We start from the raw sequence: 17,695 nt of genomic DNA, 5'->3' as shown, positions 1-17,695 counted from the left end.
AGTTGGTCAGTAAAACTATTGAAAATCTTTTCTTTGTACTTTTGTCAGTTAAATAAAGGTTCACATGAATTAACATATCACAGATTTTTGTATTTATTGCATTTTGGAAAATATCCCAACTTTTCTGGAAATGGGGTTTGTAGATTGTGATCTTCCCTCAGTGTGGGTTCAGTGATCTCTTAGGATCTACTCCAACCTCTTGGAAAGTGCCAGTTGGAAGCATTTGTTTGCAAACATCTCCTTCCACCTGAAGATGAACATAGTTTTATAATATCAAAAGAAATGTTATTCAGAATAAAAAAATACAAGAATAAACTGTATAATGGCTTTTCATTCTTATGTTCATTAATGTTCGTAAACAATGCATTCAAGTAGTGTGCTGTTACATTTCTTAATACCATGCAGTACTTAGTCGTAGGCAAATCCTGTATATATGTAGCTAGGGTGCGTAGGACTTTGGCACAGTACTGTATTTGTCAACGTGGAGCAAAGAGCGAGCTTGTAAATATGGAGGAGCGAAGGATGCTGGGAATGGCAAGGGTGGAACACTGCAGGAGGGGTGTGGGACAGGTAGCAGAGAAGGAGTGCTGGGGCGGAATTGGTGCAGGTGCAGGCACACCCTGCCCTGAGACACCAGACAGGGTTATTTGATTTTAAACAACTGCTTTGTTGATCATTGCAGAATGTCTTTCTGGTGCTTCCCACTCCATCACCTCTCCCTTCACTTTGTTCCCAACAATGATTCCCCTCTCCCTGCCCCCTTCCCACTCTCACTCCCCAGTAGAGACCCATAAGAGAATCAGATTTATCATCACTCACATTTGTCATGAAATATGTTTTTTTTCCGCAGCAGCAGCCCCATGGGGATGAATAAAGTATCTATCTATCTATCTATCTATCTATCTATCTATCTATCTATCTATCTATCTATCTATCTATCTATCTATCAAGTTACCACAGGACTGTCAGACTTCTGCCACTCATGTGGCCTCCTGGAGTGGTACTCTTCTACAATAATTGCAGGGCTTCTTCACTCCACCCAACTCCTCCATATATGGTATGGAAGAACCCTGTACAGTGGTCCTGTCCCACCGAGCCCTTGCCATTCCTGCGTTGAGCTTCAATGCGTCCGTCAGTATGTGCTCCTACAGCCTGGTTTGTGATTGTCAGACCACCACACACCTTTCAAAAAGTATGACTTTGAACATGCTGAAGAAACTGCAATTGTCTTTTTTTCCCTCCCCTCTTCTTCTATTCTCCACTCTGGCCTCTTACCTCTTCTCACCTGCCTATCACCTGCCCCTGGGGTACCTTCTCATTCCCTTTCTCCTATGGTCCACTCCCCTCTCCCATCAGATTCCTTCCTCTCCAGCTCTTTACCTTTCTTACCCTCCTGGATTCATCTATCACCTTCCCCTACCCCCATCATTTTATCGTGGCATCTTTCACTTTTCTTTCCAATCTGGAAAAAGGGCTTCAGTCTGAAAAGTCAACTGTTTATCCATTTCCATACGTGCTGCCTGACCGGTGAGTGTTGCTTTGGATTTCCGGCATTTACAGACTTTCTCATGTTTGCAATTGTCTTGTTCATCAGTTGGTTCCAGGACATCTGGATACTTTCTGCCAGCAATTTACTGTTTAGATTGAGTGTTATACACTCAGTGGCCACTTTATTGGATACACCTGTACACCTGCTTATCAGAATCAGAATCAGAATCAGATTTTAATCGCCAAGTACCTATGCACATACAAGGAATTTACTTCCGGCAGATGTTGTCTCTCTGCTCATAACAATAATAATGATAAATATAAATGAAAATATAGATTATACATACAGGTAGTGCAATCCAAGTAATAGTTAGCCGACAGTTAACCGGCAGTTAACTGTTCAGCAAAGTGACCACAGTAGGGAAAAAACTTCTCCAGTGCCTATTAGTCTTAGTCTGAAGGGATCTGAAGCACCTACCAGACGGAAGCAGATCAAACAGTCCGTGCGCAGGATGGGAGGAGTCCTTTATGATGTCCTTTATGAATGCAAATATCCAATCAACCAATTTTGTGGCAGCAATTCAATGCATAAAAGCATGTAGACATGGTTAAGAGATTCATTTGTTGTATAGACACATATTAGAATGGGGAAGAAATGTAATCTAAGTGACTTTGACTGTGGAATGATAGTGGTGTGAGACAGAGTGGGCCATGGATCTCAGAAACTGCTGATCTTTTGAGATTATTATGCACAACGGTCTCTGGAGTTTACAGAGAATGGTGTGGTAAACAAAAACATCCAGTGAGTAGCATCTCTGTGGGTGATAAAACGTTGTTAATAGAAACATAGAAAACCTACAGCACAATACAGGCCCTTCGGCCCACAAAGCTGTGCCGAACATGTCCCTACCTTAGAAATTACTAGGCTTACCCATAGGCCTCTATTTTTCTAAGCTCCATGTACCTATCCAAAAGTCTCTTAAAAGACCCTATTGTATCAGCCTCCACCACCGTTGCCGGCAGCCCATTCCACGCACTCACCACTCTCTGTGTAAAAAACTTACCCCTGACATCTCCTCTATACCTACTCCACAGCACCTTAAACCTGTGCCCTCCTGTGGCAACCATTTCAGCCCTGGAAAAAAGCCTCTCACTATCCACACATTCAATGCCTCTCATCATCTTATACACCTCTATCAGGTCACCTCTCATCCTCCGTCACTCCAAGGAGAAAAGGCTGAGTTCACTCAACCTATTCTCATAAGGCATGCTCCCCAATCCAGGCAACATCCTTGTAAATCTCCTCCGCACCCTTTCTATGGTTTCCACATCCTTCCTGTACTGAGGCGACCAGAACTGAGCACAGTTCTCCAGCACAGTACTGGCTGCCGGCAACGGTGGTGGAGGTGGATACGATAGGGTCTTTTAAGAGGCTTTTAGATAGGTACATGGAGCTTAGTAAAATAGAGGGCTATAGGTAAGCTTTGTAATTTCTAAGGTAGGGACATGTTTGGTACAACGTTGTGGGCCGAAGGGCCTGTATTGTGCTGTAGGTTTTCTGTTTCTATGTTTCTAAGTGGGGTCTGACCAGGGTCCTATATAGCTGCAACATTACCTCTTGGCTCCTAAATTCAATTCCACAATTGAAGGCCAATACACCGTACACCTTCTTAACCACAGAGTCAACCTACGCAGCTGCTTTGAGCGTCCTATGGACTCGGACCCCAAGATCCCTCTGAACCTCCACACTGCCAAGAGTCTTTCCATTAATACTATATTCTGCCATCACATGAGAAAGGTCAAATGAGAATGGCCAGTCAGGAAGGTGACAATAATCCAATTAACCATGTATTACAACAGTGGTGTGCAGAAGAGCATCTCTGCATGAACAGTTGTTCAAACCTTAAAGTGGATGGCCTACAGCAGCAGAATACCACAAAAATACGCTCAGTGGCCATTTTATTCGGTACCTCCTGCATCGAATAAAGTGACCTTTGAGATTATGTTCAGGCATCCACAGAGTTATTTTGTTTCCTTTGAGACATAGCGGAGAGCACAATTAATGAGAGTTAAATGCAGGTTAATTGTCCCTGCGGCTAATAGTCATCAGCTGAAGATATGTGACATTTATTGGCTGCTGAGACTTTTAACATTAGCTACAGGCGTGAACAGACCAGTACACATGACATGAAGTGCTTGCATTTTGGTTTGTCATTCATAAGAACACTGCAAAATAATAAAAAGGCAAACACAAAGCAGTCAATTCTTTTCAAATGAGTTACATAAAATTAATTAAACCAGCTCCCCGATCTGAGGGGTAACCTGTCATTATTAGGTAAGGCAGTAATTACCATGGCTAAACAATCCATAAGTGGAACATGTCAAAGTAACATTAATGATATGAAAATATGTATGATCCGATATGAGAAATAGAATTGTGTAAAAGGGTAAAGGGCCCATTCACACCTACAGCTAATGTTAAAAGCTTTCCTAGCACAAAACCTTAATTTGAATCCTCTTGTGTAATGATAGTCAATATGTGTACTTAATATCGATTATCATTACTCTTTTACACTTGATAATACAAGTAGAACTGATGGTGAAGGCATATGCTATACTTCCCTTCATTGGTCAGGGTGTTGTGCATAAAAGGCAGGTTACTGCTGTATAAATCTTTGTTTAGGCTACTCTTGCAGTGTAGTGTGTAGTTTTGATCGCTGCATTACAGGAAGGTTGTGGAGGATTTGAAGGGGGTGCAGAAGGCTTTCATCAGGACATTGCCTGGATTAAAGGGCAATAGCCGTAAGGAGATGTTGGACAGACTTGGGTGTTTGGAGCTGAGGGACAAACTGATAGAAGTGCATAAAATTATGAGAGTCATGGATAAGGTAGTCAGTCAGTCTTTTTGTTCCATTTTGGAAATGTCAGATTGCATTGCTTTAAGGTGAGAGGGAGATAGTTTAAAGGGCATTTATCTCATGTTCGTTTTAGAGTCATAGAATAATTCGTCATGGAAACAGGACCTTCAGCCTAACTCATCTGTACTGACCAAGATGCCCGACTAAGCTAGTTCCGTTTGCCCACATTAAGGGAAATTTGTTTTAGAGAAATAGCGTGAGATGCTTGGAACACAGTACCAGGGTAATTGGTGGCAGCAGATATACGAACAACAATTGAGCCATTTTGACAGGCGTACAACCAGGCAGGAAAAGGAGGGATGTAGATGAGATTGGCGTGGTGGTCAGCACAGGTACTGAGGAATGTATTGCCTGTTCCTGGGCTGTGTGTTCAATGATGGTCCACGACTGGAAATATTATTTTGAGAGTAGAAGTGCTCTTTGAGTTAAGTCTGGTGAAAGGATATAAATTGACCTGGAAGCAGTTATTCTGGAATACCAGGGACAAGTAGAGCCTCAGCATATTGTGACATATGGTGCCAGCGTACTTCAGTTCCAAGTACAGTCTGGTGTAGCCATTCACAGAGGTAGACCTTAGGATGAGGGTAATGTAGGGTTTGCTTTCCCCCCTGTTGTCCAGGAACTTGCTCACTCCTCCCCATCAGGCATTTTCCATCCTGGAATCCCAGATGAATTGGAAGATAGCTCAAGTGATTTCCAGGATGAGCAGGCAGGGAATGAGCCACAACTGCATCAAGTAAAACAGCAACGAATGTCTGTCCAATCTTATGGCCAGGTTCTTACTCATCATCATGACTATCCTCTCTTACAATAATCCAAGTACGGTCTGACCAATACAGTACAAAGCCTCAGCATTATATCCTTGCTTTTAAATTATAATACTCTCAAAAAAGAATGCTAACATTGCATTTTCCTTCCTTGCCACCAACTCAACCTGCAAGTTAACCTTTAGGGAATTCCTGCACAAGGACTCCCAAGTCCCCTTGCTCCTTTGATTTTTGAATTTTCTCCTCCTTTAGAAAATGGTCCACGTCTTTATTCCTTCTACCAATGTGCATGACCATGCACTTCCCTGCACTATGTTCCATCTGCCATGTCCTTGGCCATTCTCCCATTTTGCTTAAGTCCTTCTATGGAATCCCTGCTTCCTCAACAATATCTGCTCCTCCACCTACCTTTGTATCATCTGCTAACTTGGCCACAAAGCAATCAATTCCATCATCAAAATCATTGACATGGAACTTGAAAATAAGTGGTCCCAACAGCGACCTCTGCAGAATACCACTAGAAACTGGCAGCCAACAAAAAACACCCCCTTTATTCTCTCTCTTTTCCTCCTGCAAGTCAGCCAATCTTCTATCCATGCTGGTATCTCTCCTGTAATACCATGGGCCCTTAATCTTGTTAAAGAGCCTCATGTGCAGCACTTTATCAAAGGCACTGATTTCAGCTGCACTTTGTCTACTTTGACTGATCAGAGACCAGAGATTTCCCCAAGACAATGTGGATGATACACTTTCTCAAGAAGGTTTTGGTAATATCATTAATCTCTTCCCACGTCAGAGACTGGAATACAGGATTTTGACGTTGAGGATGTTAGCCGTCTTGTCAGCCAATAAAGCCAATTGAGTGTAACTAAAACCTTAGTGTCAGGAATGTCAGCCATGGAGAGGTGGCTAACTTGTCACAATGGATTTGGAGGATTTTGTAGTGGTGATATTGCTGGTTTCTCACTAGAGTCTTGAAGCACCAAATCTCAGTAGCAAATAGACAGCAGAGTGGCCCAGTAGACTATGAAATTTATGCTGGTTTTGAGACCCCTATCTTCAAACACCCTCTTCCTCAGTTAGCCCACGCTGTGATGCTGCACTGAATGTGATAGTGAACTCCAATATTTTGTCTTAAAGATATTGTAGTGGAACCACCTTCCCATTCGCTTCGGTGAATAAGTCAGCAATGATTTGGAGCTTGATTTCCAAACACTCACAAATGGCAGGATCTCTTGCAAACACCACATGGATTCTGAGCCTGGTTCTGCAGTGGAGCATGAACACTTTAGAATTAGTCTTCCCGATTAGTTCCATGCCAGCAGGATGCTAGTTAAAGGTAAGGTGCTGAATTACAGTAAGAAAGATTGAGGGAAGTGTTGGGGCAACAACATAGCCAAACATGACAACAGCTGCACTGGGACTGGCACTGCTGTGACCCCCTTGGTTAGGGTCATGGTTTGCATGCCGTCATGAAGCAAAGCTAAGGAGGTAATGAATTTTGCACATATAGAAATTTGACAGTTCATTCTGACTGATGTCATAGAAGATCCTGAATAGTGATTAGAGACACATATTAGACTCTGGAGCAATGTATAATGATTAGTTCTGCTTCCTGCATTTTTCTCGGAGCTGTTCAGTAGTGAAAATCATGCTCACAGCACTTATTGATTGATGTGATTCTGCACTTCAGGGGGAGCTGTTCAGTCATTAAGAGGAAGCAACTAGGGAGGACGGCAGAGTGGTCTACCCTAGACTTATCTCCTCCCTACAATGTTAATATCTCTCACTTATCCTCCTTTACCCAGCTGAAGACAAAGTGGTTCTGGACTGTGACTTAAGCTCCAAGCTGCTGAGTTTAAGTTCCTGTAAGAATATTGTCTCTCTTTGAGTCTATGCACACAAAATTCTGGAACTCAGCAAGTCAGGCAGCATCTATGGAGAGGAATAAACAGTCAACACTTCAGGCTGAGACTGTGTATTTTGCTCTGGGTTTCCAACAGCTGCAGAATCTCTTGTGTTTATGATCTCCTTAATGCCATTTTGTACTTATGTCAGAACATGACTGTTTAAGAAGGTGGCGTCAGTAAACAATCTTACCAAGGGTGACATACTCCAGGCGGTTCCTTTAATTTCTTTTTACATCTTTTTCTTTCAAATGTGGTTTTCCTGTCATTGGAGAATGTGATCTACTGTTCAGCCTGTGATCTACATTTTGATGTGTGTGTTTGGGCCCACTGAGTGATCTGGCGCTTTGCTGTCTCCCTAAGGGTTTCACGAGGTAGCAAGTGAAATGTGCAGCCTAGACACTGAGAACCCTAGCGAAGGTGCGTGAGCTCAGGATTGACTCCATTTCTCACTGATCTCACTGACTAAAACACTGAGAAAGACTGAAAACATTGAGGCGAGTGCGGAAGGCGAGTAGTGTTCAGCGCCATCCACCACCCTTTCACTCACTGCTGCCAGAGGAAGGCATCTTCACATGACAGTCTCTCTCTCTCCCTCTCGCTCACTGCTCCCAAGCGAAGGCCTTGAGTTTGAATTATCTCTCTCTGTCTCTCTCATGCTGACAAGGATGGTGCCGGAGCAAGGTGTGTGAATTGGACTCTGTAGTTCACGTTATGACGTGTTTCTCATTTTTGATCCCTTCTTTTCTCCTTTTTTTGTTGCTGCTTAGAGCAATTTTGAATCGGGGTGGCCTGCACACTGAGCCAAACTGAAATATGCCTATGGTCTTTCAATTTTGTAATTTGTATTTTGTGTTTTTGCTCGTTTTTCTTTTAATTGCCATTTGTGCAATTTGTTTTACTCTCTGCTTGATGTTTTTCTTTGAATGAGTTCCATAGTTCTTCTTTGTTTCATGGCTGTCTGTGGGGAAGGTGGAACTCAGGGCTGTATACTGCATGCATACTTTGATAATAAGTGTAACTTTGAATCTTTAAATTTCTTGTCAGGTGGGAGTGGTGACAAGGATAAACCAATAAGTAGTTGTAAGATGGAGTCAAACATGCTCATGTCGAGTCAGGAATGCCAGATGCAGTCCTTGAAGTTTCCTTTCAATAGGGATTGACTACCTTGCTCTCCTTCAGTTTACCTACGTTCTTGTCTCTCAATAGGAGGAGGCCTGGGGTATCTAGGTCATGATGACCTTGATAATACTGAAGATCTTCCTTATGCCATCACTGTTACTCGGTGATTGAATTTTAAATGCTCAATAAAACTTTTTTTTGATATACGGCAATTTCATCAGCATCAAAGTTTATTTAATGTTTCTATGAAATGCCACACAATGCTTCTCTTCATTAAATGTGATATATAAATATAACCAGTTATTGCTGGAACAATCTGGTCAGAGATATAACTTGTTCAGCACACATCTTCATGTGCAGTGAATTGAACTGATTGAAAACCAGCCTCAGCTGTAGTGGCTGGTCTGGGAGGTAAAGAGTGACTGCCCATTGACAGTGTCTTTTGCATTCCTGCTGGGATTTTCACTGAGGATGGAGACGTGCTCTTTTTGGTTGTTTTGCCTGTCCACTATCACTCAGCTGACACCTCATTCCTAGTTTCTCCTGACAGTGGTTCAGGCATCTTCTTTCATACTCCTCGTAAACCTCTGGTTTGATTGTAAGAGATAGAGTGAGGGACAACAGTACTGTGGAAAAGTTTCAGGTGCATGTATATATCTAGGGAGCCTTAGACTTTTGCACAGTAATAGAGTAATTTTACGTATTGCACTGGACTGCTACCACATATGAGACTGACAATGAACCTGATTCTGATATGGGTCTCTATTGTGGACTAAGAGTGGGAAAGGGGCAGGGAGAGGGGAGGGAGCAGGAAACAACCTTTGCTTCAGGATGCCATGCAAGAGAAGGGGTTCCCACAGTCCCAGTCCCAGTGCAGCTGTTGTCAAATTTGGCCGTGGTGTTGCCCCAACACTTCCCTCAATCTTTCTTACTGTAATTCAGCACCTTACCTTGAACTAGCATCCTGCTGGCATGGAACTAATCGGGAAGACTAATTCTAAAGTGTTCATGCTCCACTGCAGAGCCAGGCTCAGAATCCATGTGGCTGTTTGCAAATGATCCTGCCACTTGTTGATGATGATTGCCCAAAACACACCATTGATGAGCAATTTTAATAGCCTAATCAATCCTGAATTAAACCCATTTAATAAGGTGGTAATATCACAAAAGAGGATGCAGAAATCTTGTCTCAGTGAGGTCACTACTTCCTGTACTAATAGAGGCTGATACATATGTGACAGGTAGATCAATGAGAAGTTCAAATAGGCCTCAAGTTAGCAATCGCGTCCTTTGATTCCAGTCCATTTTGGCAGCAATGACCTTCAGGGAAGGGCCGGTAGGGCCAATCCTGTTGAAGGACTCTGAAATCTCACCCCAGAGTACATTCTTCAGTCTTTCTATCCCTGAAACATTCTTCCAAATGAAGTTCAAACAAAGAAGTACTGACTCATCTGTTTGTTGAAAAAAATAATAAGCAGGTTTCTGAATGCAGTAATTCAGTAATTTCATAGCAACATTTAAAATTAATCTTCAAATTAAAATTTCAAATTATTCAATTTGAAGACTAATTTGAACTGTTGTGATGGAATTACTAGATTACTGCATTCAAAAACATGCTTATTATTTTTCTAAATCTAAAGTGTTATGTTGTGGTACAGTGAAGCTGGGTGGCCATGAATAACACACACGAGAGACAGAGAGGCGTGGAGCAAACATACTGCTGTTTATATTACTTGTAAGTCACCTACCCAGAATGCCCCTTCCATTTACGTTCAGTACGGAACGCACAAGGAAGCCTGACAGCAACTCGTAAGGGTCAGAATGTACATAAATACATAATATATTCATCCCCCTAATTATAAAGGTTCCCCCCACCCTTCCCAGAGCGGCTGCTGAACTATTAACATTCAATGGAGTATTCGTCAATTCAATCAACAACAACACATTTTTTTTTCTTCACCAAGGAAAGAGGATAGATTGCCTCTATTTGCAGACATAGTCCTAGGGATTATTCTGCCTGAGGTAAACTAGAGATTCAATCTGTCTGGAGGCCGCCTGTTCCTGTGAGAGTACTGGTGACCTGGGAGTGATGCCAAACACATTTTACCTCTTGGTGGTATATATATACAAACATTGGCTTGGGTACTGCACTGTCAGAAGAGGGCACCTTAGAAAGCACAGGTGATGGGGGACAAATGCTCTTGCTGATTAAAAACTAGCGTGTGATGATTCCGACTGCCAAGCGGGTCGCCTAGAATATCTAGGGATGAAGGCAGCATTACAGGGGGCGGTAGAATTTCAGGTGGTTTTGATTGAAAAGGCAAGGTTCCACTTGCCTTCATACTGTTAACTAGCTTATTGAAAGTGGTTATATCTGTGTTCTTTTCTTTGTAGTTGTTTAGGATCAGGTGATGCAGTTAGAGTCTGTTCCAGATGTTCCACAGTGAACGGGGGGGGGGGGGGGGCAAGGTTCCTCCCAGATTCCATTTTGAGACCTTTCATTAGTGCTTCCACCTCTTCAAAGGCAAACCCACTCTAGCCAGTGAACTTCCCTTTAGATTCTCCTTGTTGGCAGTAAGACTGGACAGCAGTGCTTTCACATTCACATTTGTTTTTCATACTATTTCTAAATATCAACACTTTCATTAATCTCCTTAATATCTTCTTATGATGGAATGGGAGCTAAGTAGTTTCGAAGGTGTAAGACAGGAGTTGGGATCTTCTGCTCTAGAGCAGCAACTCACTCATGTTCTTCATGTAGAGTAGACCACCGGCTACTGCAGTGACTACCTAGTCAACTTAAGTTACTTGAGAACCATTGACTGAACCTGGCTGGATAACACTGATCCTTCACCAAGTGCCTCTTCAATCATTGATACCAGTCCAGGTGTAATTTTCTCCATGTTGAAGAACTCATTGAAGTCAAAATCCCCAAATGAGGGCTCAGATGGGACTGCTTCCTGGGGAGCATTTTGGTCAGGTTCTGATGCAAAAACAGTAGGTACAGTATCTCTGCCTGGGAAGACCATTGCACTCTATACATTCTTTAAGGGTTTCTGATCACTTCTGCCAGTCTTAGATCCTCCAATAGCACTTTATCATCAATGCTTGTCAGCTCTATTGTTTCTGATTGAGCAAAGGGGCCAGCAGAAAATCATTCTGGTTCTTCTTCTGTATAAGAATCACATTGCCTCTGCTCACCAAAAAGACGTTTGCCATTACCAAACCTTCCCCTGCAGCAATTTTCCTTGTTGTCTCATTCCTTCCTTAGCAAGCATTTCTGTCATGCAAGTCAATGTCTCTGCCATCCTGATCAAAGGTTCTTGATGTTATTATGTGCCGACTTCCAATTCTCAGCTGGTAACCCAAGCCACAAATATTTTCATTCTCATTATTTTCCAATGGGCTTCCAGATTGTTGGCTATCGGAGGTGTTGGTCACATGACAGCCACAACCAAAGCTTTGGCACAGAGGATTAAGTACAACATCAAGATCTTCTTTTATTCTCTCTCATGGATCTGCAGTTCTTCACTTGAGAACTGTTCTCTCCAAATCTGAAGCATAGTCCTTCTCAGATCCATCCAGTGCCGAACGTCTGCCAGAACTGGGATACAAGGGTGTATGCCACTTTTCAGGTCCCAGATACCTTCACTCTCATATTTTTCCAAAAGTCATGCTGGTCTCTGCTTTGCATATGGGTACTCTTTAATATCTAGCAGCTTTTCCTTAGAATATCTATATGGTTTCTTCATTCCACACATCTTTATTGTAACTTAATTGACATTTTTCCTCAATCCACTCTTCTTTATCTATGCTGCCACCACAGCTCAACGGCCACCTCCTCTGCTCGGCTAAGACCTGGGGCTTAACAGTGATTCCTTTCACACTGCACAGTTCTCTGTTGAGCATTTTTGTGTGTTTCTTTAATACCTCTTGTAGACCAGAGCTCCCACCAATCAAGTGAACTTCATGCCATTTGAGCTTGAGCTGCTCCAATCACAGGAGGCCCAGAAGTGTTGGATAGTTACCTTTAACTATATACAGTGGAAGTTTGCTTCTCTGTTCATTAATCTCCATGGTAATATGTACTTCTCCCCTCACTGGAACAACCTCACCAGTGTAAGTCAACTTATCCCCTTCTGAGGTGAGGTGCTGTGATTTCTCCTTGTAAACTGCCTCTGACACCAGTGATACTGTAGCTCCTGCAATCTCACTTGTGGTCCCATTCAACTGCAAGGTTATCCAATAGCATCTTTGTGTCCTGAAACAGATAAAACATGCAATACTTCTTCAACTAAAGAGTGAGAGTCACTCAGTCCATCTTCAGTATGCTCCATCTTGTTCACGTTTTTTTTGTTCGTCCAAGACGTATTTCTTTAACACGCGCATTCCATATGTCCCTTTTTGCCACAGGTTCGACAATTTAAATCCTTTTGCTGACTGCCCAGTTTTGCCACAACGGCAACATTGATTGCCAATAGATGTTTTAATCTTAAAGTCAGTAGAAACTAGATGAACTAGGGAAGCTGTGCTTCTTTAGATGCCATCTCCAGAGATGTACTAATCTTACTTGCCTTCTGTAATGTTAGCCTGTCTTCTGTAAGCAAATGTTTCTGAATTTCCCGACTACACAGACAACATACAAGTCTATCATGTAACATGCTACTCAGCAACTGTCCAAACTCCCAGTGTTCAAACAATTGCTGCAGCACCACCACAAACTGTGAAATAGATTCACCTTCCTCTTGATTCCTTTCGTAAGATTGAAACCTCTCAGCAATAATCAGAAATTTAGGTGAATAATGGTCCTTTAGGACTTCAACTATGTCCTCATAAGACTTATCACCAGGCTTAGCGAGTTGCACTAGACTGCGTAATAAATGGAACAAATGTGAACCATCACAGTCAGAAAAGTTGGAAAATGAACATCAACCGGATATCACTCACATTACACAGTGGTACACCAGGCTTTTTTTGCCAAAGGAAACAAAACAATAAATATCACATGAAGACTTGTCATTTTGTCGTCAATAGTGATCCTTGTGGTATTGGGAAGCTGGGCAGCCGTGGATAACACACACAAGAGGTGGAGAGGTGAGGAACAAAATATGCAGCTGTTTATTTGTAGGTCTTCTGCTCAGAATGTCCTCTCATAGTATGTTCAGTATGTAACATACACAGTAGCCTGACAGCAACCTGTAAAAGTCAAAATAAACAGTACGTTAATATATAATATTGAGTTTCCATGTGCCAAGGTAGGATTTGAGCAAATAGTCCAATATTTTTCTTTCCAGATTTGTAGTTTACTATTTCAGCAATCTCACCACTTAGCTGGCCAGTGGTGTAGTTGCATCCACACTGAACTTCGAGGCCGAGTGGCCTCATGTTTGAATCCGGTCAGCTGCTGACGTGTTTTCCATCCATGCTGCGTTGAGTGTTGAGCTGGCAACCCATAGAAGAAGCAGACAAAAATGCTGAAGAAACGGCAAGGTTGCTGCCCGATGTGCCACAAGGCACAGGAAGTAGCAACAACAATAACAACAATCTAACCACTGACCTGGGTTCAATTCCCACCACTGCCTGTAAGGAGTTTGTACGTTCTCATAACTGTGTGGGTTCACTCTGGGTGCTCCGGTTTCCTCCCATATTCCAAAATCATACTGGTTGGTAGGTTGATTGGTTATTCATTGTTCCATGGTTAGGCTGGGGTTAAATTGGGAGATTGCTGGGCGGCATGGCTCAAAGGGGTTGAAAGGCCTACTCCGTGTTGTATCTCAATAAATATAAAATAAATTTTAAAATCAACTCGTCTAGTCACCATTTCTAATATGAAGGATTTAAACCACCCAGATCATCACCGGCACCATCAAGGACATCTAAACAGGAAAATGCCGGCAAACACCCAGCAGCATCATGAAGAATCCCACCCACCCAGCTCTTGGACTGTTTGTCCCACTCCCATCAGGAAGGAGGCTACACAGTATCCGTGCCAGGGACACCAGACTCAAATACAGTTACGTCCCCCAAGCGGTAAGGTTGATCAGCACCTCCACCCACTACACCCTTCGCCACCACTATGTTCTCATTTCTTGTCAAAGTCACCTTACGAATAGACACTCCTTTGTCTAGCATCACTCTATGAACATACAATCAGTCTGTGTATTTATACTTATTGTGTTTTTTAAAATTATTGTGTTCCTTATCTTATTATGTTTTATGCTAGGGTACAGAGTAACAATTATTTCACTGCTCTTTACATCTGTGTATGGGAAATTACATTAAACAGTCTTGAATCTGGAATCTTTCTACCCCAAGGAGGTATAGGGTGTCAGCAGTTAGTTCTCAAATTCCATTATAGAGTAACTTGTATTCACAGCCTACAACAAATATGATGAAACTCATTGTACATCATTGAATCATAGAGTTATAAAACAATACAGTGCAGAAACAGGCCTTTTGGCCCATCTAGTCTGTGCTGAACTATTATTCTGCCTAGTTCCATCAACCCGTACCTGGACCATACCCCACTAGCCCACCCCATGACAACCCACACCACCACTACTTCATCATTTCCTCTCCTTATGTACAGCTTATGTACATACCTTATGTACCCCTTATGTACAGACACTCTTGTGCATAACATCACTTTATGGACATGCAATCAATCCATGTGTTTAAGCTAGCTCATGTATTTATACTTACTGTGTTTTTTTCTGACTGTGTTCTTTTACTTGTGTTTTTTTCGTGCATCGTGCATTGGATCCGGAGTAACAATGACTTAATTCTCCTTTACACTTGTGTACTGGAAATGACATTAAACAATCTTGAATCATCTCAAAAGTATCTTGATATTTTAATGGATTAAAAAGTATTGAAAATTATTCATTGCATATAAATAAAAATAAAAGTATAATTCTCTATTTCTGTAGGGTAAACGCACACACCCTGTTGCAGCTCTCAGAATACCCAGACAAATACTGATAGATGTCTTATGTCTTAGCATTTTATGTAGAGGCACTTCATATGCCAGCACCATACTTCTTGGATGTAAATTGGTTAATATTAAAATCAATGAATTGCTGTTTTTAAATAAGTCTCTTTCACAAATGAACACAGAACATCTAATTAGGCAATGATTTGAATGAATTGACATTAATTCACATGTCAAGATGATTTTCTGTGATTTGGTTCAATCTCCAGCATCTGCTGCAGACTGTAATGTTTAATACACTTGAATTTATAAAGAGTAAGTCAATTTTAAATGGTACATTCTGAATCCTTGCCAGGAGCCCGATTCAGATTATTTATTCATTTCTTTATCATATGTACATTGAAACACAGAGTGAAGTATGTCCTAAATTCCTAAATTTAGGATTGATTTCACTTACTGAATAAACTGGGTTCCTAAAACACCAAATATTTACCGCATGGAATTCACACTTAATTCTTTTCATCTATTGTAAACTCTGTGCACTGTATCCCCAGGGGTTTGAGAACAAATCCTTTGCTGATGCTTCAGTGACACACTGAGGGAATCCTGTACTCTTGGAGTCAATGTCTTTCAGATAAAAATCACACTGAAGCCACAAAAGAACAAAAGACATAGGAGCATAATCCAGACGTTTGGCCCATCCAGCCTCTTAATAAGAACTGGTGTCTGAACCCTTCAGCAGTGATGACTCACTCTTCACCTTTGGTAGAGTTTTAATAGTGAAGTGCAGACCCTTCTATTCACCAGGGGAGTTCACTACCATTGTGATCCCCACTGTACTAATGTTGGGAAAACCATGGATGAACTCTTCCGACACTACCAGCGACCTCCAACCTAAACACCCTAACGGCTTTTTAATTGTTGCTGGTGACTTTAACCATGCCAACTTAAAAGCAGTCCTGCCTAAATTCTATCACTATGTTGACCTTGATATGAGAGGTGAGAACACATTTGACCTGGATTATACCAGCATCCATGGTGCTTACAAGGCTGAGCCCCATCCTCCCTTTGGATACTCTAACCTAGTTGTCATCAACCTTTTGAAGCCCAAGATCCCCTACCTCGGCCTTAGTGAAATGCAAGATCGACTCAAAATCAATTAGTTACACGCATGCGCACTGGGACAGAAAAGACCGGAAGTAAAACCCCGCAACCCGGAAGTAGAAATAAATGTAGGAACACCAGGGGTCACCATCACCACCCTTTTTTTGCACCACAGACCAGTTTACTATTAACAATATTCTTGCAGACCGGCTGATGGGGGGGGGTTGTTAAGCACGACCGGAATACAGCGGTACTCAAAGCAGGTTCCTTATGTCCAGTCTATTTCACAATTTAGTTTACGTGGCTCTCAGGACTTACTCACGTTTTTAATGCTGGAAAAAAACTCAACGGGCTTGTCTTTAAGTGCAGGGTGCTTTGACTCAAGGTACCGAAGCAGTTTTGAAGGCTTTATTGCCTCATTAGACAGCCTCTGGGCCCGAGCTCCAGCCTCCCGCCCGCCCACCCGTCGCCTTGGCCAGGTGCGTCTGTTCCCGTGCCGGGGCTGCGGCGGTCGCAGTCCGGAGAGAGCGACAGACCGAGCGAGCGAAGAGGGCTACAGGACGTGTCCGCCCCTCTTGTAGGATCTATCGGCTGACAAAAGTTTGATTCAGTAGATCGCAGCGAGGTAGCTACTCTGCTACTTACGAAACCCTGAGCCCGAATTAGGTCATCTGCGAATATTTTAGCACCGGGTTCCTCGCGAACATTCGGTGTGCTAAACAGGTTTAGAGGTGACGCCCATCTGTCCGCGCTCCCGGCCGGTAGCAACAGCAATTCTCGCCGGCCGCACAAAGCAGCCGGTTACCCGAGGCCAACCAGTGATCCCCGACGCGCTTGGGTAATGACCTCACATGTATTCAAGTTCAACAGTGGGCGTGACAGGGAATGAGGGAAGGTGCAGCTGACTCGTATTGGTTCCTTGCGGCCCGGTGGTTGGGGACCACTGAAGTACACTATGTAGTGCGTGGCGGAGGAACTACACACATGCGCACTGGGCAGAAAGAACGGAACTAAAACCCCACAACCCAGAAACAATCTCTCAACAGTATTTGTGTATATATTTTTCATCTTTTTCCAGGATCTATGGGAAAGTCTCAAAGATCAACCCGTCGATCGCGATCAACGGATTGGCGACCACTACTGTAACCACTTATTTAGAATGCTATTCCTCCATGCAGACCACTGATTAAATGAGCTGAACCAGTTCAAAGTGAGATAAAGAGCTAGCCGGAAGTATCAACCTTAACATTACAAAACTGTTTTACAAAGATAACCCGGAACAGGTTCAGGAAGGCAACTACCTATGACTATCACACTAACATCGATGAATATGCGGGATCTGTGACCGGCATTGAAGACATCACTGTTATAAAGCACATCTCTGTGAGGGCAAATCAGAAGCCAAGGTTGATAACAGAGGTCCGGGTACCACTAAGAGGTCAGGATGCTGCCTTCACT

General features: G+C 42.6%; 1 long non-coding RNA gene and 1 pseudogene across 1 annotated transcript in view; one reads left to right on the top strand and one right to left on the bottom strand.

Moving 5' to 3' along the window:
• Positions 1-17,695, top strand: part of LOC140739567 (uncharacterized) — a 62,950-nt gene that overhangs the window by 16,516 nt on the left and 28,739 nt on the right. The gene's annotated exons all lie outside the window — the stretch shown is intronic.
• Positions 10,371-11,963, bottom strand: LOC140739532 (eukaryotic translation initiation factor 4E transporter pseudogene; annotated as a pseudogene).

This window comes from Hemitrygon akajei, chromosome 15, assembly GCF_048418815.1.
Source record: "Hemitrygon akajei chromosome 15, sHemAka1.3, whole genome shotgun sequence".
NCBI lineage: Eukaryota > Metazoa > Chordata > Chondrichthyes > Myliobatiformes > Dasyatidae > Hemitrygon > Hemitrygon akajei.
Note: the sequence above shows the minus strand (reverse complement) of the source record. Positions and strands in the feature narration are given on the sequence as shown.